We start from the raw sequence: 25,851 nt of genomic DNA, 5'->3' as shown, positions 1-25,851 counted from the left end.
TACTCACTGTCTATATATTTTACTATCTGATTGCACACAGCGAAATGACTCAATTTGATAAGATTGTATTACATGTGCATTATTTTACACGTTTGTTACAACGTTTGTAACTAGACCCCCCCTTCCTCATGCCAGAATATTTCCAGGATATATTAATATTATTTTTTACATTAGTGTCAGAGGAAAAAAATTAGAGCATGCAATTACAATTTTAACACCAACTATTCCTTAATCTGCATGACCGGACTGGCCACTCTGACATTTTCCCAGTGGGCTGCAGGCGAGGGGGCAGCTTTCAGAGCTAGGTGGGTTAATCAGACCCATCAGGTTGCCATGGACACTTTCTAGTCACAGCCCCTGGTGGTTAGACACTAAAAACATATATCTAAAATGCCCGAGCTTTGTCCTTCATCCATTTCTTGGTCTCAACTTGAAACTTGCAAAAATTAAATTTGGGCTCAGGCATGAGTCTTAAACCTCAATTACATAAAACATCCAAAGACCGCTGGTTCAAGCTCTGCCAGCTAATGTTATATCCTTTCTAAACTTAGAGCTTTGATTAGTTCTAAACTGCAATTGAGGAATGCCCTATGCAGTGCTTACTTTGTAAAATAAATAAGTGCCAGGGATCTAGTCATGAGACCTCTGCAGCTTGCACCACCCATTTCCTCTGTCGTCATTGCCAATGACAGTACCAACACAGCTACTACTAACTAGCACACTACAAGTGTGACAATTCAGCCTGTTCCAGGCCCCAACACTATAAAAATAGCCTGGGTGGGAGGTATTAGTTGTTTTTAATGCATATTGAGTTAATGAACAATTGCTGTTCTGTTCATCTTTAAGTTATACAAACAGAGCCACCATGTGGCAGCTGTCATAAATGCCAGTGTTGGCAATTAAGTGCCAGTTCCAGCAATTAAGTGCCAGTGCCCAGCACTGGAAACCACCGGCTCAAATTAAGCACTGGCTCTATGTATGCGCCCTCTGGTAGGAGAATTCAAATGGCTACATTGCTTACAAAATGCAGTGGTGCATCTTTTTTCAGGCACCATAGAACGGACCCAGTTTCTCATCTATTGCGTACAGATATGGTTCAAGATCAAGCACAGTAAAAATGAGTAAATATATAAGGAGAGAAATAGCCCAAGGGAAAACAAGCTCCCTGGGCAAATCAGAATACTCTATTTCTGAATCTGTGTTCCTGCAAAACTCTCACGAGAATCTTGGGGACCCAATCGACCAGATATACAAATATTTTTAAACCTTAATGTCTCAAAAACGACTGAACTGATTTACACTGATTTAGATACATTATTACAGATAAAGTAAAGAGATGTAATTGGTAATGAAATAACTGTGCTAAATGTTTTTAATCATTTGTTTTTTTTAAATGTCTGGTTCACAACCAATAGTGTTTTTAATAAAATGATTGGAACTGAAGCACATTATTGTTTATTGTCCTCTAAGGAATTGCTTGTTTGGCATCACTGATATAGATCTCAATTAAATCAATACTGATTATTTTCTCTCAATTCCTTGTGTTAACTATAGATGTTATTGCTTGCTTATATGTATGTTAAGTACCTACACCACATGATCCACATCTGAAGAAGGTTATAATATTTACTTGTATATCCATCACAGTTACAATCATTCGAGTTGAAAAGGGAATTCTTTGTTTTTGCGTCTGACTAGCTTTAGTGCCATGTCTGAGCTAGGGAGTTACGTGCACAACCAGACCCTGCGCACCACAGAAAAAATAAATCCACCCTTCAAGTCCTATTTACTTTGAGTCTATATAAAGGTTTCTCTACTGCAATGTCTGAAATGCAAATGGATGTGTGCAACCCTGTACTGAGTTCAGCCTGGATAACACATGAGGGGGGTCCAAGAACGAATTGCACCAGTTTACACAATTAGATAACAGCCCAGATGCTTGTGTAGGGGTGGCTGGCACCAACAAAAGCAGGAGAGAATGAACTTCGCAGTGCTGATGTTTCATCAGAGCAGAGGAGGGGGAGGCTGATTCTAAGAGGCTCAGGAACTCCTTTTCCTGTACAGAAGAGTCAGAGCATCTTACCCATAAAATCACGGTAATGTTAAACTCCCAAAAAGGGAAAACAGTCTAGAGAGGGAAAATAACAAACACTTAATGTTTACATAGCTAGAGGAAAGCAAATTTCCCTTTTATAACTACTGTAAAGAGCATGAGGTGGACAGGGGAGATACCACTAGAAACACAAACACACATAAAAAGTTTTAGTCACTGTGAAACCCAACACAGAAAGTAAAAATTAAAATCACGAATTGACAGCTCAAATAATTTTGGCTATTTCATAGTGAAATGTTTTACAAAACTGAATACCACACAAGAGCAGCAGCAGTGCTCGCTACTCTAACTTGCACAGAAGGTACAACACAGGGAGAAAGAGAGCAACTTTCCTTCTCATTCGCTAAACAGATACTGAAGAGGCAGCAGCAGTTCAAGCTTCCCTGAACACATAAGGGTTGAAGCATAGGCAGCAGCAGTGCAAGCTTCCCTGCACGAATAAGGGTTACAGCGTAGGCAGCAGCAGTTCAAGGTTCCCTGCACGCATAAGGGTTAAAACGTAGGCAGCAGCAGTGCAAGCTTCCCTGCACACATAAGTGTTAAAATGTAAGCAGCAGCAGTGCACGCTTCCCTGCACGCATAAGGGTTACAGCGTAGTCAGCAGCAGTTCAAGCTTCCCTGCACACAGAAGGGTTAAAGCGTAGGCAGCAGCAGTTCAAGCTTCCCTGCACGTGTAAGGGTTAAAGCGCAGGCAGCAGCAGTGCAATCTTCCCTGCACGCATAAGGGTTAAAGCGCAGGCAGCAGCAGTGCAAGCTTCCCTGCACGCATAAGGGTTAAAGCTTAGGCAGCAGCAGTGCAAGCTTCCGTGCACACACAAGTGTTAAAGCTTAGGCAGCAGCAGTGCAAGCTTCCCTGCAGGCATAAGGGTTGAAGCGTAGGCAGCAGCAGTGCAAGCGTCCCTGCACACACAAGGGTTAACCCGTTCACCGCAGGGCTAATTCCCCCGCGGCGCTGGGAGGAGAGGGGGGCGCGCGTAGCGCCAGGGTGCTTGTGACGAGCTTGGCTTGTCACGCTGCACGGTGGCACTGTGCTCATGACGAGCTGACCTCATCATGAACACGCCCATTTTCGTTGAACCCTCAGCACGGCAGGGAATTATCCTCGCGTGTGAGTGCCACGCGGGTCATGACGAGCTCAGCTCAGTGCAAGCTTCTGTGCACAAGCAAGGGTTAAAGAATAGGCAGCAGTAGTGCAGTAGACAGCAGCAGTGCAGTAGACAGCAGCAGTGCAGTAGGCAGCAGCAGTGCAAGCTTCCCTGCACACATATGGGTTAAAGCGTAAGCAGCAGCAGTGCAAACTTCTGTGCACAAACAAGGGTTAAAGCGTAAGCAGCAGATGTGCAGTAGGCAGCAGCAGTGCAATCTTCCCTGCACGCATAAGGGTTAAAGCGCAGGCAGCAGCAGTGCAAGCTTCCCTGCACGCATAAGGGTTAAAGCTTAGGCAGCAGCAGTGCAAGCTTCCGTGCACACACAAGTGTTAAAGCTTAGGCAGCAGCAGTGCAAGCTTCCCTGCAGGCATAAGGGTTGAAGCGTAGGCAGCAGCAGTGCAAGCGTCCCTGCACACACAAGGGTTAACCCGTTCACCGCAGGGCTAATTCCCCCGCGGCGCTGGGAGGAGAGGGGGGCGCGCGTAGCGCCAGGGTGCTTGTGACGAGCTTGGCTTGTCACGCTGCACGGTGGCGCTGTGCTCATGACGAGCTGACCTCATCATGAACACGCCCATTTTCGTTGAACCCTCAGCACGGCAGGGAATTATCCTCGCGTGTGAGTGCCACGCGGGTCATGACGAGCTCAGCTCAGTGCAAGCTTCTGTGCACAAGCAAGGGTTAAAGAATAGGCAGCAGTAGTGCAGTAGACAGCAGCAGTGCAGTAGACAGCAGCAGTGCAGTAGGCAGCAGCAGTGCAAGCTTCCCTGCACACATATGGGTTAAAGCGTAAGCAGCAGCAGTGCAAACTTCTGTGCACAAACAAGGGTTAAAGCGTAAGCAGCAGATGTGCAGTAGGCAGAAGCAGTGCAAGCTTCCGTGCACAAAAAAGGATTAAAGCGTAGACAGAAGTAGTGCAGTAGGCAGCAGCAGTGCACGCTTCCCTTCACACATAAGGGTTAAAGCATAGGCAGCAGCGTTTCAAGCTTCCGTGTACAAACAAGGGTTAAAGCATACACAGCAGCAGTGCAGTAGGCAGCAGATGTGCAAGCTTCCATGCACACACAAGGGTTAAAGCGCCGGCAGCAGCAACGCATGCTGCTCTTACCACGAGAAGCTTTTAGCTCCTATAATGCAATAAGCAGAGGCACTGAATCACCCCAAAAGTGGGAGGCCAATAGATGGGTTCATTTAGAGCCTGAAGAAGCCACTGAATGATCACCCACACACCACACCCTACCTTCTGGTTACACACACAAACACACCCACACACACACACACAAATCCCACACACACAAAATATAAACACAAATGAGAAACTTTTAAAAAATGTAACATCTATATTATGCCATAAACTAATGACCAATAGCACATTTTCACCAGCACGTGCAGACTTGCTAACTCTCTGCAGATACCACTGGCCCAGTGGATATACCTGGTAGGAAGGAATGATAAACCAATTCATGAGTGAATATCTTGCTTTAGCAGCTTTTCATTCCTAATGTACACTTCAAATTGATCAATTTGTGGTCACGGATCTATAAAAAAGTATGACGTGGTGTGTGAGACCTGTAATAATGTTATGTTTTTACTAGTACTCTGAAGCAACTTTAGGACTGCCTGAGTGTTATATGAAAGTTACAAACATAAATATCACACAGATGAACTTGGAACAAACATCTAGGTGTCACGCCACCCACATATATCTCTTTCCCACATAAAGAAATAATTAAGCTTAGAACTCACCCAAAAGGAAATATTCAGTATAAATTGGTTAGTGCATTTGACATGCATACCTTTCACTATCGATAGGTAAATACATGTGCTGCTTGTATTTATTTTTCATAAAAGGTAAGGTTTTTTGTGGCAGGAGTGAGTGCTGGCTATAGACTGCAATCAAGTATGTGTCTCAATGGAAACCTCTCACGCTAACATGTTGTTTATTAAACTCTGGGAATAAAACAATCAAGCAGAAATGAATTGGTTTCCTTGAATAAACAGATTATATATTAGACATAAGGTAAAACGATCATATACTCTCCTGTCCTCAGACTATCAGATTGCATATTATTCCTCGAGTAAAAACATAACATATTTACCCTGCTCTGAAGTTCGCAGAGGTATAAAGAAAGTGGAGTGGTCTCCAAAACCTTACATTAGAAAGTAAGAAGTACAGAACTCAAAAAGTGACCAAGTAATCATTTTGAAGTACAGCATCAACAAACTGGAACTCTCTCACTTTTGATTTAAGGTGTAGAGAAACACTACTTCAATTTCTGGAGAAAAAAACCATTCGTGTACAAACTGCATGTGGAGTAGTGGTTTCACTCTCTAGTTCAAAGTATTCTTTTCTTCTCTCATCTTTTGAGCTAATGGTCCGCTTCCATCCTCTCTTCTGCTGCCCCATCCACAGGTCCTTTCCCACCTCCTGGTCTCATGCACTGCCCCCCACCCCCACCTCCTGCTGTGTCATGATACGGTTTTGATGCTTAGATGTATCTAGTTATTCCAGGTACATGGCTGCTTACTTTGGTTGAATGTAATGATACCATGTGTTTTATGTGTTGGTAATGATACCATCAGCCTGATTCATCATAGACCCGTTTTGCGAGTCTATAATAGCGATTCATAAGGAATCGCTATTACAGACTCGCAAAACGGGATTCATGTAGGAATCGCAAAAAGATTTGCGATTCCTACACAATCCTTATTTGCAATTAGCAAATTGCTAATAGCAAATAAGGAATAACTCCCCAAAAGGCCCTTAGGAATGAATTGGGAGTATTCCTTATTTGCGATTAGCAATTAGCTAATCGCAAATAAGATAGCGATTTAAAGGGTGACAGGGGTGTCCAAAGGACACCCTGTAGCACCCCTTAAATGCAAAATGAAACAGGTGTTGCGTACACACATGTCCAAAGGACATGTGTGTGTGTGCAACATGCAACTTAGAAAAATGCTTTTAAAAGCATTTTTCTGAGTTTTCGCTATTTACCACGAGGTTTGACCTCGCGGTAAATAGCGGGCCGAAATTTCGAATTCGCAATTTTAAAATGGATGATGAATTGCATTTAAGGAATCTCAAATAGAGATTCCTTAAATGTAATTCCTCGCAAAATTGCGAAATCGCTATTAGCGATTTTTGCATTTGGGATGATGAATCCCAAATGCAAAAATCGCACTCGCAAAGGGCCAGATTCTCAGATTCTGGCACTTTGCAAGCACAAATCAGCTTGATGAATCAGGCTGCATGTGTTATGCGGTTGCACTGATATATTTTGAGTTGAAAGCGCTTTATAAGACTACGTAAATAAATGAATGATCTAGCCCCTTACATTCAATAGCTAATTGTTCAGGTTTTCAAAGCTGGCTCTACAAACAAGTCCTCTGAAAACTAGAAACAGCTATTTGAAGATGCCTGATGGCGCAGAACAGTGGCCTGTGTGCAGGGACAAAGGAATGGCAGCGGGAAAGGCAGTCAAGTCAAGGATACTAGGGAAAGGAGGGGTGAGGCTTGGGCCATTCTAGCAGAGCCCATACTTTGAAAGAGAACAGCGAACCAGAAAGACTTGGTATCTCTACATCTTACAGAGTTGCTTCATCATACTATGAAATACAAACATGTAATATGTGCCATTCCATGTGCATGACAAATTATCATCTAGTTCTGAGACATCAAGTTCTCGTATGCCAGGTATCAATAGTTCCTCCGGTCCAGTTGTTAGGTCGAGCCTGGGAAGCGCACGCGCTGCTCTGCAAGGCTTGCTGTATTTGAGTATGGACTTGAAGCTCCGCTCACTCTCCGCACATATTTTTAATTGGCTTGTGTAATTTTCTTTTGCAAATGCTGGCTTCTGATTCGTTAATAGACTTGTTAGTCCATTCTTAGTATCGCCTTGTCTTCATTTGTAACCTACCATTAGGACTGGCCTAAACTACTTTTGTAGTTACACTGTAGGTCTTATTTAGTCTGTAAGCATTATTTTCTTTAATGAGTTTCTCCTACTTCAGGCACAAATTGCTTTCCTGCAACATCCAGCGTGCCATGCAGGCTATGACTTTCCAAGCAGCCAGATCAATGGCGGCCACTTCTTTGAAATGCAATAGTTCTCGCATTTATGCAAGTTTGAGCTATTGGCATTGTAAATGACAATGCCTTTTATTTATGTAATTATTAAAAAGATAAATAAAAGACATTGTCATTTACAATGTCAATCGCTTAAACTCTCGCAAATGAGAGACCTATTGAATTGCAAATGCTTTTTATTTCCTCGCATTGATGAAATAGTGTCTCCGCTTTATAATGGTAAAAAGAAAACCACAAGTATCAGGGCACAAACTCAGGACTAGATATTTTTGACTCATGATCAATCAATGAATCAATCAATCAGGGATTTGTAAGCGTGCTACTCACCCGTGAGGGTTTCAAGGCGCTGAGGGGGGAGGGCATGCCGCTCTGTTTCAGCCCAAGAGCCAGGTCTTGAGGGTTTTCCTGAAGGTGTTCAGGGAGGGGGTGCGTCTGATGTCTGCCGGTAGCTCATTCCAGGTCTTGGCTGCGATGTGGGAGAACGATCTTTCACCCGATCTGGCTCTGTGGATGTGTGGGGTTTCAGCCAGGGCGAGGTTGGATGATCGCAGGGTTCTTTTGGGTACATGGAAGTTTATACTATGGTTGAGGTACTTGGGTCAGTTGTTGTGCAGGCATTTGTAGGCGTGAGTGAGGATTTTGAAGTTGACTCTCTTCTCCATGGGGAGCCAGTTGAGTCGCCCCAGGTGTTGGCTGATGTGTTGGTGCCAGGGGATGCCGAGGACGAATCTGGCCACAGTGTTCTGTATTGTTTGCAGTTTGCGTAGTAGAGACTTGTTGATGCTGGCGTGGAGTGCATTGCCATAGTCAAGTTTTCTGGTGATGAGTGCGTGGGTGACTGTGCTCCTCGATTCTGAAGGGATCCATTTGAAGGTCTTTTGGAGGATGCGGAGGGTGTTGAAACAGCTGGAGGTGACGGCGTTGACCTGTTGGTTCATGTAGAGTGATGAATCGAGTACGATGCTGAGGTTCTTCGTGTGGTTTGAGGGGGTAGGTGGGCTTCCGAGGGTGGTGGGCCACCAGGTATTGTCCCAGGCTGAAGGGGTGGTTCCAAGGACGAGGACTTCTGTCTTCTCTGCGTTGAGATTTAGGCAGCTGTTGGTCATCCAGACAGCCACTTTTTGCATTCCTCTCTGGAAGTTGAGTTTTGCGGAGGTGGGGTCTTTTGTGAGGGAGAGGATGAGCTGGGTATCGTCGGCGTAGGATACAATGTTGAGGCCCTGTTGTCGGACAATGTCTGCGAGGGGGGCCATGTAGATGTTGAAGAGGGTTGGGCTCAGATTTTACCCCTGTGGAACTCCACAGGAGATGTCCGTGGGGGCAGAGAGGAAGGGTGGTAGTCTGATCCTTTGGCTGCTTCCGGTGAGGAACGAGCGGATCCAGTCTAGGGCAGTTCCTTGTATGCCGGCGTCATGAAGTCAGGTGATTAGTGTGCGGTATGAGAGACTTGTCAAAGGCTGCAGACAGGTCGAGGAGGATGAGGGCCGCAGAGTAGCCCTGGTCCAGGAGGTTGCGGATGTCATCTGTGGCGGCGAGTAGGGTGGTCTTGGTGCTGTGGTTGGCTCGGAATCTGGGTTGGGACGGGTTGAGGACGTCATGCTCTTCGATGAATCGTGTCAGTTCACTATTGACTGTTTTCTCTGCCACTTTGGCTGCGAAGGGGAGCAGCAAGATGGGCTGGTAGTTTTTGAGGTCGGTGGGGTCAGCCGTGGGCTTCTTGAACAGGGGCCAGACTTCGGCGCGCTTCCAGTCATCTGGGAAGGTGCCTGTTTGGAAGGTGGTGTTGATGGTGTGTTGCAGTTGGGGCGCGATGATGTCTGTGGCTCTGTGGTAGATGTGCGGGGGCAGGGGTCAGTGGAGGCCCCTGAGTGGATGCCCCTCATGGTCGCAGCGGTGTCCATGGCCGTAACTGGTGTCCAGTTGGAGATGGTGGGCTGGCTGGTGCCTTGGGGAGGCCGGGGCCGGCTGAGGTGTCTTGTGGGTGGTTGGTGAAGTTGTCATAGAGTGTTCTGATCTTGAGGTGGATGTAGGGTCCGAGTTTGTCGCAGAGGTCTTGGGAAGGGGTGATGTCTGTGGCTTTGCTGCGTGGGTTGGTGTATTCCTGGATGACGTTGAAGAGTTCCTTGGAGTTGGTGGCGTTAGTGATGATTTTGTTGTGGATGAAGTTCCTTTTGGTCATTCTGATTTGGTTTTGGTAGTCCGTCATGGCATCCTTGTAAGTGGAGTAGCTGTCTGTTGTCTTGGTATTCCTCCAGTTCTTTTCCAGGCATCTGCAGGTGCGCCTGGCTTCTTGGAGGTCGTGATGATCCAGGCGGCTTTTCTGGGGCATTGTTTGCCGGGGTTGCGTAGCAGGGCAAGCTCGTCTGCGCAGTTGGAAATCCACGTGTGGAGTTCTCTGGCTGCGGTGTTTGCGTCAGATGATCCTGTGTGGTTGTGTCCGAAGGGGGTGGAGTTCAGTTGCTCGTCGGTGACCTTGCTCCAGTTCCTTTGAGGCGGGTGTGTGGCTGATTTAGGTGCTTTGGGTTTGTAGACAGTGAAATGGACGCAGTGGTGGTCGCTCCAAGGTGGTTGCGTTGTGTGGCTGAAGTGGACGCTGGTTCCCGCAGCGAAGATGGGGTTGAGGGTGTGCTCTGCCCTGAGTGTCGGTGTGTTGACGAGTTGGTTGAGTCCGATGTTTGCGAGGTTGTCACGAAGGATGATGGAGTTGGGGTCACTGGGGTTGTCGAGGTGGAAATTCAGGTCTCCAATGAGTATGTAGTTTGTTGATGTGATGGCGTGGGGTGTGATGAAGTTGGTGATGGTGGTGGTGAAGGATGTGAGGATCTGGGGGGGTCTGTAGATGAGTGTCCAACACAGTGTGGTCTTAGGGCTGGTCTTGATCTGGAAATGCAGGTGTTCAGCAGTGGGGAAGGTTTCGCTGGAGGTGGAGAGGCGGAGGGTACATTTGTGGACTACGGCGAGCCCTCCTCCCGGGTGGATGGGGCAGTCCTTCCTCTAGATGTTGTAGCTGTCCGGGATGGGGGTTTTGATGTCAGGGGCGGAGGTGTCATTGGTCCAGGTCTTTGTGAAGAAGGCGATGTTGGGCAAGAGAGAGACGAATAGGTTCCAGTCCATGGTGTTTTTGTGTACAGAGCGCACGTTGAGGAGGATTCAGCTGAGGGTGTTGGTGGTGCTGGTGTTGGTGGTGTTGGGAGTCGGGCTGGTGGTGGTGGTGAAGGTCCGGTGGCAGCCGAGGCAGGAGAACTGGCCGTGAGTTGTGTTCGGGGAGGCCTGTTAACAGTCTGTGAGTCTTCCAGGGTCAAGTGCCAGGAGGGTGTTGGTGTCGTAGTGATGGATGGTTGGAGATCCAGGATTCCTGGTGCTGGTTGCGGTCGGGTCACAGATGGGCACAGACGGGCTTGCCTTAGGTGCGCCTTCGGCTCAGCATGGAGGAACTTGTGAGCTCTACTGTTACCAGTTTACCAAAGCACTTAGGACCCTGAAGTTAAAGGCACATCATAGAGTTCCTACCAATTCAGAGGTCTCTGCTAAAAATGTATGTGTAGTGATGGTCTTCATAGCGCTGTACATAGTTGTCGGAGGATGGTCTGCTCTGGGTGTGCATCTGCGTAACGAAGGTTGAGGAGTGCAGATACTGCAGAACGTATCTCTTCTCCCACCATCCAATCAAATTGGGGAAGCACTAGTGTTATCCAAAGTTCAGCTGAATGGTCCTCGCTATCTCCCTCTCACTCTTGATTCTAAGCTCTCCTCAACTACTTCTGGAGCACCTGATTGAGTGATATTTGGATCCACTGAGATGCATTTCTAATTAGCCTATGAACTGGTGGCTGCTTCCTGTGCACCACAACTCCTTTGCAAAACACATTGTATGTTTAATTTTGAGTGATGAATGTCCTCGGGTGCGGCACTAAAAGATTTGGGCAGCAGGAACTGTACTATATAATCTTTACCACGCCTTCAACCACGGGTCTTGTATGGAAAATGAACTGATATTGACAAGAACATCTGTACAATTACGTAATATCAATCATAATTACACTTGTACACAGGCCACCGATACTAAGGACATCTCATTATTTTATCCTTTATCTTTCATAGTTCTACTTACACAATGTGCCTTACTGACCTGTCTTACCTGGGTAGCTCATAGCTAAGAAACCTAAACGAAGGCATGTTCCGCACTATGGGGGTCTATTAGGATGGCGGTCGGAAAATCACTGCGACCGCCATGGTGGCGAGAAAACACCACCCGCTAAGACTGCAGGAAAACCGCCGGTCCAATTAGTACGCTCCGCAGTCTAAATCCGACCGCGGCAGTTGGATCGTGGCAGTTAACATTGTGGCGGTTGCTGCTGCCATCAGCACTGCCGCGATGTCCAAGAAAGCATGTCCTGCATGTCCCTGCACTGTGTAGTAGGCACTGCACAGTGCCTGCCACTTGGTACAGGGACATGTAGTGGGGTACCATGGGTACCCCCCTGTGCACACACACACCACCAACACATTGGGGGCCCGCAATGGACCCCCAGAGACATTCTCCGCATGCCTTTCTATGACGGTCCCACCACCGTGGAAAGGCTGGCTACCCCAGCATCATCATCGTGCCAGCAGTGCTTGGCCCTGATCCACCACAATTGTAGCGGTCCATCTCCGCCCACCAGGCAAGCGGGCGGACTGCGACCGGTGGAAAAGTGGCAGGCGGAAAATCACGCAGCTGCGGTCGCGACCGCAATGCTAATCGGACCAGCGTTTTTCACGGTTTCGATCGCGGGTGGATGTCCGCCCCCAGTCCGGCGGTTGCTACCGCTGGCCCGGCGGCAGCCATACGCCAGCCATCCTAATAGACCCCTAAGTATGGTCCCAGGCTCATATTGTTGGCGTGGTGAGCTTCTGCAACATGAAATCTTCGAGTCACTGAAGACATTATATAGATTGCAAGGTGTATTTCGTGGGTGGGTGAACCCCTTTTAGATTCTCCTTCTCCGATATGCGATCCTACATAAAAGCAAAGGAGACGGGTGTTTGTGCCATCAGAAGCAGCAGTTCAACATCAACCAGAGTTCAACAAGTTGGGACACAGGGAATTTGATGGCTGCATACAGATATTATGGTAAACAGATTTTCTGTGTCGGCTTCTATATGTGTTGCTTCTCTTTTGACAAAAAGGTGTTAATGGAAGGATCCTAAATCCTTAAGAGGCAAAAACCTCCACTTGCAAGTTAGCCCTTTCTGATCCTGGCCAAATCAGTTGAACGCTGTGTGACTTAGTTCCCCTTTCTCCGTTTAGAAACAGATTAATTATCAATACTAGGCACGATATAATAAAAATGTTGCGTCGCATTTACTTTGCGTATGCAAACACTAAGAGATGTTTAAATACACATTATTCATACCTCTCATCTTCGAGTGTGGGCCTATTTTCAGCTGCAAACATTATAAAAGAGGTTTGCACACCTCTTTATTTCAAGCATTTGTTTCCTCCTCCAATGTACTCTTTGCAGTCCAATATCTAATGAAAGGGATTTAAGATCTCTGATCAACCTAACCCAAAGCTATAATTGTAGACCAGCTTTCTTGTGTAGTACCTCCCAAATGTGTGATTGGAATGCATTCCTGGAGGCTGCTTATATTTCACAATGTGTGTGGTATTCAAATGTGCTCCACCTCGCAAATTCATTTAGTGTGCTCCTGTAAATATCCCACAGACATGACCTAGCGTTAGCTCCCAAATATTTAGCTTTCAGCCACTTTAAGTCTACGCTGTGAGTTCGGGCTTGTATTTTTCCCCAGGTACCGCTTATGGGTCCACAGGTCCTTGTAGCTAAGTGAGCACCATACTTACCACAAATAGAAATAAAAAAAAGTCCTCTGTCAGCCTATGCGCTGGGCTTTGTTCACTTGTCACCTGCTACCCACAAGCCTCTTGCCCAAACCAATATGTCTTTAAGACCTTCTTGCTGGCATATCCAACATTAAGAACCTTCTTGCTGACTTATCCGATTTACAATTCAACAGAATAAAAAGATTACTTCATTTCACTCTGATAAATATTTGTGAGTTAGCAGATAAGCCCTGTAAAGTCCAGAGTGGAATGTCTCACCTGGTAAGCTGAGAGTGGGTAATTACCATGAAAATGTGTCCAAGTACAAACCATGGCCCTTGCAAGGTTCTGCACCTTGAGATGCCCCCTACACTTTGAAGAAGGCTGGGATCGAGTAAAGAAAATACATTTTTTGTGCCCAAGCTGAGACCTCTTCAGTGCAAACTTTGTCAAGACTACCAGGACACACATGGTTTTCTGGGCTCAGATTGCGACAGTCAGCGCCCCCTTCCTCACTGGACCCGTACGGTAGGGGTACAGTGTTATAGTCCTAGAACACTAAAAGACAAACATCACAGGTCACTGAATCAATGTTCAGTCAATGCTTATTCGTTAGAAACGAAGAAGTATTTGTAGTCAATCACACACAATGTCATGCTGTTTATGATATCTGTAAGTACCTATTACCACACATTCTAGAGGAGCTAGACAGCAGTCTAATGGGAAAGTTCCAGTTGATGCTCTTTGTGCAAGGAAATGTGGGCTCTGAGGATTCCCTGGGGGTCCTTTCGGCAATCTGGTTCTGTACTACCAACCTGGCTGTAATTGTGCCAGTGTGTCTTTTCACCTGCCCTCTTCCCACTTTCCAATCGATCTGTCACATACCGACTGCTGCATTGTAGTTTTGTGTCTGTATTCAGTGCTTTTAGTGGCTCTCAGCTCCTGTGGTCCGTGACCCTCTGGGTGGTGTGCGTCCAATATGGCACACTGCGTGGCAATGTCAAGGTTCTAGTCCTATACATGCTAACAGTTCTTCTGTGAGATTCTGTCCCTGTCCCTTGCTGTTTCAGGTAAACAGCTGATGGCATTGGTTGGGAGGAGGTTGCTTTGAAGTTGCGGTGCTGCTGGTCCTGGGGAGTTTTCGTCTTTAGTTGTTTCTTGATTCCAGTAGTAAAAATCCACCACAAAAACATTCCTGGTGCCCTTTGGAGAACGCAACAGTGAATGTTATTTGCAGAAGTCAATCTTCTTCTCGGTCCTTGTAGACTTTATCCATAGTACAACTGTAGACTGCGGTCAACTTTTCTTTAGCTCTCAGAAGCATCTGGAAGCTTGATGGTCAAGACGGAGCACACACCCTGTCGAGGTCCAGAGTACCCTGAAGGTCAGGTGTCCATGTAGACGCGTGCCTTGTTTAGACTCTTCTGGGCCATTAGACCACATCCTTTGAACAGCACTGTCTTCGATGTGTCTCACCTTTGCCCCTCCACAGATCCTTTATTTCAGAATAGTGTCTTCCTCGAGTAACCGCCAAAGCCCTTCCTGTACATCCAGTCAGCTCTCTTCCTCCAAAGAGTCTTGGCAGACCATCCTGGCAGATTGGATCAATTTCCCCAGGTTACTGGCCCTGAACCAGGCAAAGAGGGCTGGCGGTAGTGCCTAACCCTGGCGCTCACAGCTTCTTGTTCACCATTGGTGGGGACCCTGAATTTAGGAAAAGGAACCTTTGCTCCCAGGCTGAAAGTTTCTGCCCCATCTTTAAACTAAAGTTGCAGAGCAGAGGCAACCATTTCAACGGATAGCGCCGAAATTGGTTCGGGCAGTTCTGCCCTTTTAAGTTCTGACAAAGGTAAAAGCCTGGCAGCCAACACCAGACCTATTGGTTTTTGCCAATCCTTATTGTTTATTACGCGCGCTGCAAAACAAATGGCGTTGCAGCGCGCGCAATGTAATTCATTTTATTTATTTATTTATGCACTTAACTCCGGTCGGCCGTATGCCAGAGTTTACTACCCCCCACCCTGCCCCTTCCCCGCCCGCCTCACTGCCCGCAGCACTCCCACAAGGAGCCGAGACTGGTAACGAGCTGTGAAACTATGATGGTAGCCCTGTCAGAAAACAATGGGCAAGGAAAGGACAGCCGGAAATGCATTTGCTTCAAAGGGACCCTCCGTCTCTTCTCCTCAGTTTGGCCGAAGAATCCCTGGAATATTCTGGGGGGAAAACACTTTTTTAAATTGCAGCCCCTGGTCCTTTAAGGGACAGGTCCTACAAGGAGCAGGGGTTCTTCACTTGGGCGGGGATCGTCGCCCCCTGCCCGCTGCAAGCTTAGCAGAAAGAAAAAAATGGCAATGAAAAGATTTTAATACCCTATTTTTTTACCATGGTGCACGCTGCACCAGCCAGCCTGCCCTGAGCTCAGAGACATAGGGGGCATGTCCTCTACTGCCGATTGGCAGCACAGGACCAGGGCCGGACCAGTGGCAAAGTGCTCGCTCCCTCCCCAGCGGGGAGTTGGGGGTGCCGCCGAGCTCTTTGCCAGGGCCGGTTTCTGTCGATTTTGTTACAGGGTCGATTTTGCAGCTGTGCTGCAAAAATGGCCCTGTGACAAAAACGTCCCCCAGGGGCCCAAAACCAGCCCCCACCCTTGCGGCACACCGGGGATTGCCCGGTGCCCGCTACGGCCAGTCCGGGCCTGCACAGGACAAAAGCAGTGGCAGGTTGGATGCTCCAAAGTGCGCATATCACTTTGGACTGCTGTCTTACACCATCCAAAGTGACATGCACACTTTGAAGCTCTCCACCTAGCTGTCTTAAACAGCTGGGTGGAGACCAAGCATAGGCCTAAAGGGTCTGAAGGAGCGTCAAGCCAGGACGCTCTATCCAATCCTAGCACTGCAGAGCTACGCGCCGTGATTGGTTAAGCAAGTCGGCTGGTATTGATACCCATGTAAACAAACCGATCTGACACCTTTTTTTTCTCTATACTCCACCTGTGTGATTCTATATTATTGCACATAAAAATGTATCCATATTTATTTTCTTACCGAAATACTACCAGTCATAATACAGTACATGCGTGTTATTTTTGGATTATTTATGTTACCCATGTTGCATATATCAGATGTAAATTTGCTATTATAAAAACTCAATAAGAAATACGTGTTAAGCACGTCGGCTGGTCACGTGCTGCAGGAAAGAGGAAGATCGGGTCCAGAGTAAGGAGCGCGGTCAGGTAAGTAGCTTTTTTTATTTTCTTATGTAGATTTATAGATTTTTATGTTTATTTTGTTTTTAGTGTATGTTCCATCAGTGGTTTACCCGCCTCACCACTCACGAAAGCTTGCAGCCGCCACTGCCTACAAGGAATGAAGGTATGCTGTCCCTCGCGTCCTCCATCCCAACATTCACAGCCATTCGCTAGTTTCGCAAAGGGAATCGTCCCTCATGTATATGCATGAGGAAGTATGTTTGCGAATCTACCAAATCTCACATTTTGCAGTCGATTAGGACATCATTCCCAGCACAGGACTATTCTCGGATTACAAATCAGTTGTGCAAAAACCGCACCTGCCTTGCTCAACCAATAAAACAGTCCATCAGGCCTTACAGACCAACTCAGACATTTTGTTTTTTAAGTGTTGCTTACGCTTGCCTCCATGAAAAGTTACAACTGTCTGCACACAGAGAGAGCTTTGTGAATCGGGCTCTTTAAAATCGGTAAATCATTTACAGTAATGTCTTGCTAATGTAGAACGTGGAAGAGTAATTGACATGTCCATCACTAATGTGCTCTGTTCCAGGAAGTGCAGAATGACCCGAAATAGGATAGTTATTTAAAGGCGGCGGTGAGCATTGTACTTGAGAAGCAGGGCTAATTCAATCCTTTTACTGCAGAACCTGTGGACTCTGGACTTTGGATCCGTGAGTCAGACTAGGTACAAGAGTGATCCTCCTAAAAGATGCAAAAGATGCAGACTCGGCATAGGTTGGAGCTGTGACTCACAGGGCGGCCGCAGCCCTCCAGCACAGGTTCCCAGCAGGCACCGCGTCCAAGGACACAACCCGCATATCTGTGTCTCAATCAATGTTATTTTTGTAGGACTGGTGCTCAAGACTCCAAAAGCTAACTTAAGGCATTTTCAGGTCAACAGGCCTCGCATTTGCGAGAGTTTAAGTTATTGGCATTGTAAATGACAATGCCTTATAATTATGTGTTTTTAAACCCAAGGCATTGTTATTTACAATGCCAATAGCTCAAACTCTCGCAAATGTGAGACCACTTTAATGCTGGCTACCCCCTTTTCTTTAGACGCTGCTCAATGCATTCAGGTTACAGTGAGTAGCGTTTAAAGAAAGGGGCGCAGGCAGCATTAAAGTGAAAGCGCAGTATGGGGCATAAATAAATAAAATGCATAAATGGTCTGTAGCACGGCCGCTAAAGTTAAAGCGGACCCGCTGCTAAAATTAAATAAATAAAAAAGCGCATCTGTTATACTTGGAGTGGGCTGCAAATTAAATAAATAAATAAGTGCTGCCGCTATAGTTAAAGCGGCCCATGCTGCAAATTAGAAACATATGTAAGCGCGGTCGCTATATTTAAAGCAGACCTGCAGCTTTTAATATTAAAAATATAAAAGCTGGCGGCATGCTGGCTTGTAGGAAAGCACGTTGTGGGTGGAAAATTGGAAGATCATTAAAGAAAATAGTGCTCACAGAGTAGATAAAGCAGACAGTGTAACAACACAAGTAAAAAGTCCAGTCTTATGGGAGGTTACAAATGTACACAAGGCAGTATCAAGGAGGGACTACTAAGACTATTTATCAATCGAAAGCAACGATTTCAAAAGGACAGTAAAAGGATCCAATTGAAAAGATGGGCGGGAAATCGGCAGCGCTTCTATTCCATACCTCAATACAACATGCCTCGCAGCGCATGTGCTGCCCAGGCTCGACCTAAAAACATAACAACACACGCCTGAATTACTAATGCATGATTCTTCATAGAGGGTGCGTCTGATCTTCTCGAGACAAAGTTTGATCTAGAGAGCCGGCCTCTGGCATGAAGAGCCAGTGTCAATCCTTGAGAGCGAGGCAAAGCTCATTAGCCCAAAAATGTGACAGACGGAGCAGATCTGTGTGGAGATGGTTTTGCGCTACCCCAGGCAAGGCATAAGATGACCAGTGGCAGAATCAACGTAGTCCTCTGCGGGAGGAGTAGGGGTGGAAGCTTCCCCCAGACAAGGGACAGGCTGACAGAGGTGATTGGACAGTGAAAAGAGATCTACATTAAACATAATTTCTAAACTGATTAGTTTTGCTTAATGTTTTAAGGCACCAATTGTGCCACTGAGAGGTAGGCTCAGGGCTTATTTATTTATTTGAAAGTTTTATAGAGCGCGAACAAGACCCTTGCGGGTATCAGAGCGCTTTACAGTAAATGAGATTGGTTAGCATCTCAACTTTGCCCAGATGATGGCAAAGCCAGAAAGCGTGCCTTCAACCTTGATGCGGCTTAGATTGACCGCCAAGGTAATGCCATCAGAGATGGCCCTTCTGGGACGTAATGTCTAATGATGTGTCATCAGTGAAAACGCTGTAGCAGAGTTGTTTACTGATAAACACTTTATTGGTGGAGACATGTATAGCGTGAATATAATCTGCTACAAAGGTCATCTCAGCGTACGTCTTAGAGATAGAGAAAGAGGATAAGACGTCAGGTGCTGCAAGCACTTGGTGTCTGCAATCGATTAGAAGGCATTGGAACAAGGACACCCACCTAGGCCCACTGCTGTACGGAGGGGTCGAGGGAGGATGATGTGGATGAAATTGTTAAATGTAGCTAGGATAGCGATTCTGAATAGAGGGCAATCGTGGCCTGGTCTCTGACTTTTAACCTCTCCCCTGCTGTAGACCGAACCGCTCCGTCATCAGCCGCGGTCGCGCTGTGCTGATGACAGAGCGGTTCCGTCACTGCCCGCTCGGCACGCTTGCGCGGCGTGGATTCCGCGCCTGCGCTGAGCGTTCTATTGAGCGGGCGGGGCCGTGACGGAACGGCTCCGTTATGAGCACAGCGCAACCGACGCTGGTGACGGAGCAGTTCCGTCACCAGCATGCGCCCGCCGCTCTGCCGCCCTCCCCCCTTAGCACTGCGGCGGAATAGCCGCCGCAGTGAAGGGGTTAAGAGATCTCATCTCAGGGTGGCGGTGCTTTCTGTTCTGAGGTGGTGCACACACTGGACTCATAGTCATTGAGAAGATATCCATAGTCGGCTGTGAGACTTGCTTCAACACGATCGGCTCTAAGGCCCAGAGGGTGGATAAGAGGTTTAAGGAGTTTAGTTTCCTTGGTCAACCAAAGGAACACATCACTTCTTCACGCTGGAGCTGCAAAGGACAACATGGTTCAGGGTCTTGAATGTTAGTTTCCCAGAACCCTCACCTTGAACCTTGCCTGTTCAGATATACAGAACATCAGTTAGAAGGTTGTGGGAGGTGTGAAGATCAAGTGGGGCAAGCCCCATCTGAAAAAAACAATAAAGATTAGATTTTATATAGCAATTGCTATTGCCACAGTGTTCTCTGAGACCATGAGCCACGCGTGGGCTGCACTTCATGGATTCTATGCGATGCTACAGGCCATGCTCTCCTTCTCTGAACTGGCCTGTGCACTGGCCTGTGGGTAAGCATGGGCGGAAAATCCGTTTCGCTCGCGGATTTTGCGGATTTTCGGTAAATTCGCAATCCGCGAGATTCGCGAATCTCCCGCAAAATCCGCAAATCCGCGAGCAGCGGATTTTGCTCGCACTGCTCGCACTGTTCGCGTGAGTTCGCGGCTTCCCAGTACAACTTCGCGCCCCGCGAATAAGTGCAAAATTGCAGAAATACGATCTTAGCAAAACTGAAACTACTTACCAGGTTCAAAAGTTCAGGCTCATCATTAGTAGCCATTTCCTGTAGTGCTTCCTGAGGGGCCCCTCCAGAGTTCAGTTGCCAGTTGCAACTATTATGTGACCCTGCTCTGAACCTCAGAATAGTTACACATATGCCACAAAGGTCCTGAATTACAGCTAAGGGAGACAAGCAGGAGCCAGGCTGGCAGTTCAAATCCATTAATCAGCCCCTAATTCATTATTGTCAGTTGGGGCAGGGCAGGTGATGTAACTAATTTTGCAACAATGAAAGCACTTAGCAAGTGCAAAAGATCACTAATCAGGAAGCACTAAGGAAGCAGGTGCCAGCTAAAAAAATATTCTGTGACACATTAATCAGCCCCAAATTAATTCAGGTCACTTGAGGCAGGGAAGGTGTGCTTGCGTTGCCACAATAATGTACACTGACTGGACAACCAGAGGGTGCTGTGATGAAACAGAGGGTGGCATGGGTGGGCCAGAGGGTGGCATGAGTAGTCAGAGAGTGGCAGTGGTGACAGAGAGTGGCAGTGATGAAGAAGAGTGTCCCAAACAGGCTGGACACGTAGAAACAACAAGTTCGCAAAACTTGCGACCCGACAGGTAAGTTCGCAATTTGCGACATTGTACAAAACCCTCGCGAACTGGCAGACACAAAAAAAAAAATCCGCAAATTCGCGAGAATTCGCGGATTTTGCGGATTGCGAGTTCGCAAATCCGCAAAATTCACGAACGCGAGATTCGCAAAATTCGCCCATGCTTACCTGTGGGAGATCAGCACCACTGGCTCTCCAAGAAATGGACTATGTTGACCCATGGAGTCGAGACCCATTCTTAAGGGAGCATGAAGTGTAGCTTAATCTGCTTTTTGATCATGTTCCTAGCATGTTTCTGCAGAGTATGGTTCCCCATTAACCCCTTCTCTATCCAATGTTAGATAGGCATAAATACAATTATAAGTTTTACCCCATTACTGTCAGGCTCCTATAAATAACTGTAGACTTTTACTAAAATGCTGTTTTGTATAACTTCTCCTTAGCATACGTGACCTTTCCTCCTACTACTTCCAATGGAACAGAATGGACATTTTAGAAAAGGCATTGCTGAAGACTTCAAGAAGTGCTTAATTTGGTTAAAAATAAAAAAGGCCGAGTGTGGGTCCCCAAAGTTTTTCTTATGAGCCTGCCGCCAGCAATGTCGGAGTTTCTGAATACCACTGAATTTCTAATTATTTATGTATGTATATTTATAACATGTATGTCATTTCATGTTGCATGTCTTTTTTATCATCGGTATTGTTTTATTTTGTAAATGCTTTCATGATATTTTATATCAAATAAAGCTAATACAACAAGAATACCACTGCTGCCTAGCTTTGATTCCACCTCACGCCGATATCCCTATTCTTCCTTGCCTCTTAATTTCCCCTTTTTATGTTCCTTAAATCCCTGCTTTCTTCTTTTGTCACTGTTTTCCTTTCTTTCTCTGTCTTCTTAATCCCTTTACTGCCTTTCCCTCTCTAACTCTTGCTCTCGTCTAAAGTCCGAATATGAAAAAATTCGTCCCAGGCTCCAAAAATTAGTCCTGGTGCCCACCTCCTGCAACCACCGGCACAAATTAAGCACTGACTTGAAGTAAACATGGAAGTACGCCATCTGCAACTAAATATGGATTCTAGTGTTGACTCTCCCGTTGTAGAACACCGGTTTATACAGTTCTAAATAAAGGCAAAGTGGTTAAGGTTTAAGGTAGACCACAGGTAACCTAAAACTACACGAACATATGATTCCATTTTACAGGCACTGGGAAAGAAAACTCATTCAGCAAAAGGATTGGCGAGGCCGAACGCCTCGAAATAACCTATAACCGAAGAGTGAGTGCCTGAGCAAGGCCATGCTAAAGAGCTTTGAGCATTTATGAAAACGTTGAGCTGGTAATGGCATTTCACTAATGCAGCTGGAACACAGCCCGGCCCTGAGTCACCATTAAAAAGCACTAAATAATACAAGACGTGTACTGTGCAAGCCAACAACATTTCAGCCTTTTACAAACGAAACCTGCTATCATGAGGTCATGCAAAGGGCATAATAAACCACACCTAGCCAGGAATATTTATTAAATCTCCACTGCAGGTGGCAGTGAGCTGAATAGCGCCACGAGGGGAACGTGCTGGAAAAATAAGGGCTGCCACAGGGACAGGATGTGAGCAGGGCAAGATGCGCCAGCAGCTTGGAGTAATGGGCGTAGCTGGTGCAGCAGGTCCAGTGGCACCATAGCCCACGGGCTCTGTAGCAGCATTGCTACGCCACTGCTGGGAGTGGGTGTGGTCATAACATGTAGTAATGCTGCATGAAGTAAATGCCACACTCCGCAGCGTTCGCCTTTTTGTTACCGCTGCAAATAACTGGGGAATTGCAACGAAGACCTTAGTGTGCCTCAGAAACGTCGTAAAATGTGACGTAATAAGAGTGCCTAGCATTAAGTGAAATATGGTCATTTGAAGCAGTGATGTTTACCGCACTCTCGGAATGCAGTAAAACTGCAACGAGCGTGGAAAACGTGAAGGATGCTACCAGTGGACCATTGGTTGTAAATACTGTATACAATGCAGAAAAGCAGTGGAATGCGCTGTTTACACTAATTATCTCCCGTTTTATTTACGATAAAGTCTACGTCTGGAGGACTGCACGTTCAGACCGTAGCATCATAATCAAGGCGTCTGCCCGTTAATTGTAATGTACATACGACCCAACTAGCTTGTATGCAGTATAGCAAAACACCATTTGTGTCAACCAGCCATCGAAAGAATCAGGGGCGGCGGAGTTCCACTGCTCGGCAATCATTCGCTCATAGCTAAAGCCAAAAACCAGATTTCTACGCCCAAGACTAACAACTGTTAGAGCTGTCCCATGGTCATGTCTACGGGTATAAGGCTTAGATTCATGGAAGTAAAATCTGCTCGCAAAGGGGCAGATTCTCAGAATCTGGCCCTTTGCGACCGGTATTTTTGCATTTGGGATGCATCATCCCAAATGCAAAAATTGCAAATTAAGAAATCGCAAAATTACGATTACTTGCATTTAAGAAATCTCAAATTGAGATTACTTAAATGCAATGCATTAATGTTTAAAAAATAGCGATTTCGCTAATAGGGCTCGCAAATTACCATGAAGTTGAACTTCATGGTAATTTGCAAAAACTTTGAAAAATGCACTTTGCGATTCGCTAATTGCGATTCGCAAATTGAGAATGTCTTCCCATTCATTCCTATGGGGCTGAATGAATGGGGAGGTACTCCTCAATTGCGACTCGCAATTTGCGAGTCGCAATTAAGGAATTTTAAGAATTCGCTATTTTTTTAGTGATTTTTTCATGCATTGCATTTTGCTATTCCTTAATAGCGAATCGTTATTGCTCGCTATTAAGGAATAGCAAAATGGGTTCTAGATGCATCTGGGGGAAAGTCTTCAATCCAAATTCGCAATTTCAACAAACCAATCAACAATGCCAATACGACACTCAATGTTGGGCATGTAATAACATGATTAGCGTGTTGTAAAGATAGGAGAAGTCATTGAACACAGAATGTTATAATAATTGATAAATGAACAGTCATGCAGATTAGGAAATCCAATCCCTCGGTATCACAGGAGGAATCACATAATTTAAACTACAAAGAATCGAACCTGCGTAAACTAAACAAAAGCCTTTGTTCCCCGTAGTTTGTTTAACCGTACATTCCTATGTTTCGAAGGTGATCATAGCTGTTCTGTAAAACATTGGGTTATTAGTTTGAGAGGGGTGGGAAGCCAACTCAAACAATTACATTCCTTGTCAGGGTGAACCACTGAAGTCACCAAATAACCTCAGATCCACCCCATGGTATCTTGCCACAGAGCAGACAGGCAATGTGTAAAGTATTTATGCAGTACTTAAACAAAGTAAAAACACAACACAAGAAACATTCCAAACCAATTCAGAAAAAATAGAAAATATATTTTAACAAATAAAATCACACCAGAAAGGCAAAATGCAATAAGTAGAAATGGATATATGAATTTTTTTAATGTGGGTTAAAAATAGCACAAAAAGCAACACCCGCAGGTATCAGGTCATGCTAGACAAGGCCAAAGTCAGAAATGAAGGCTGATCGCGATGGATCGCAGAGCAGACGCAGAGACCAGGTTTGTCCTGGGGAAAAGTTTACCCTACGGCTTAGAGAACGACCGAGAGCGCAAAAGTCTTAAGCCGGGTCAGGTAGCCAAGTGGATACGAAGAAAGGTTTGAAGACACACAAGGTCTCGGAGTCGATCAGAAGTTGCTCGCCATTGGGTCTGGTAAAGCCAAAGACAAAGGTTGTTGGTGTTGATGGGTGCAGCTCAACGTCAAGTCTGGTGGAGCTGTACATCAAGTGCTACTTGATGGACAGCTCCACCATATACTGGGCACTGATCCTGGTACAACTTTCAGTTAGGCAAGGAATAGTACAACTGACCACAGCCAAGGTTCAAGAACCTTGAGGACAGTGCCTGGGGATGAGGACTCAGTCCCACAGAGGCCAGCAGAGGGGACCAAGTCAGGTCCAGTTGGCAACGGTCAGCTGGAAAGCAGAAAAGGGCCTCTGGAAGATTGCTGTGGCCATGTCATTCAAACAGGTTAGTGAGCTGATCCTTGGAGTCACTTCTGGGGTCCTGGAGTCAAGGAAGGCAGGTCCTGTCTTCCTTTATGTTCTTCAGACAGCAGGCCAGTTCTTCTTCTTAGGTCCAAGGGGGTACTGAGGAGAGTTATGGTGATGCCATTATTTTGTCTAGTGCAGGCCCGTGGATGAAGGGAAATCCTTTGTACACCCTCTATGCAGCTCTATCTCCTCATCCCAGTGGGTGTGGAGCCAACTTGACTAAAAAGACAAAAAGAAACGCAGGCCTAGATGTGAGTCTTATCCGCCAGTGACAGTATAGGCATCCTTTGAAGCTCAGAAAGGGTCTGGATGCTGTCCCCATGCCCTCTTGTTAAGGAAGGAAACTCTCACCCCCTTCCAAAAAAACAGAGACCTTTGTCCACTGTCTGGGAGCAATACACATCTCACCACACCGGAAACATCAGTAGTCAGTTGACAGTGGACACTGGAAGAAAGGTCTTGGTTTTAGACAGGAAAAAGGCAACTTTCTAAAAGTGTCTTTTCCAAAAGAATATTATAAAGCCATCCTACTTTCCCATTAAAATTGATTTTAAATTACTTAAATTAGTCTTTGAAAAATTCCTCTAGCCATTCCCAAACTGTATTTAGCATTATTGACTGTAATAACGAAAACCTGGACTTTCCCAGCTTTGCCACCGTGAAAAATGACTTTGAAGATTTCTTTCCTTCCAGGATATGTAAAACATTAAATATACATGCCCCACTTTAAAGTACCATGCACCCTCCTTTACGAGCATTTAAGGTCTAACTTAGGTGTGACATATGTATTAAAAAGGATGGTTTAATCCTGTCAAAAGGTTATTATGACAAGTCAAAATGGTGGTTAAAATTGCACAAGCAGGTGTCAGTGGGAGGCCTAGAGGTATATTTTTACATTACTACTTTAGTGAGTGCCAAATGAGTGCTACAGCCCATTGGTGTCATTTAATTTATAGGCCCTGGGTATGTGTAGTATACTATACTAGGGAGTTCCAAGTGAACTAAAGTGCCAATTGGGAGGAATACCAATGTTAACAAACAAGTTTGAAATTGAAAGCACGCACACTTTCCACTGTTAGCAGGAATAAAGTAAG

The 25,851-nt window shown here is 46.0% G+C and overlaps 1 protein-coding gene across 2 annotated transcripts in view; it reads right to left on the bottom strand.

The window, feature by feature from the left end:
- The window catches only part of CORO2A (coronin 2A), a 433,064-nt gene that overhangs the window by 319,690 nt on the left and 87,523 nt on the right, over positions 1-25,851 (bottom strand). The window lies entirely within an intron of this gene.

This window comes from Lissotriton vulgaris, chromosome 3_1, assembly GCF_964263255.1.
Source record: "Lissotriton vulgaris chromosome 3_1, aLisVul1.2, whole genome shotgun sequence".
Lineage (NCBI taxonomy): Eukaryota > Metazoa > Chordata > Amphibia > Caudata > Salamandridae > Lissotriton > Lissotriton vulgaris.
This window is presented reverse-complemented; position numbering and strand designations above follow the sequence as displayed.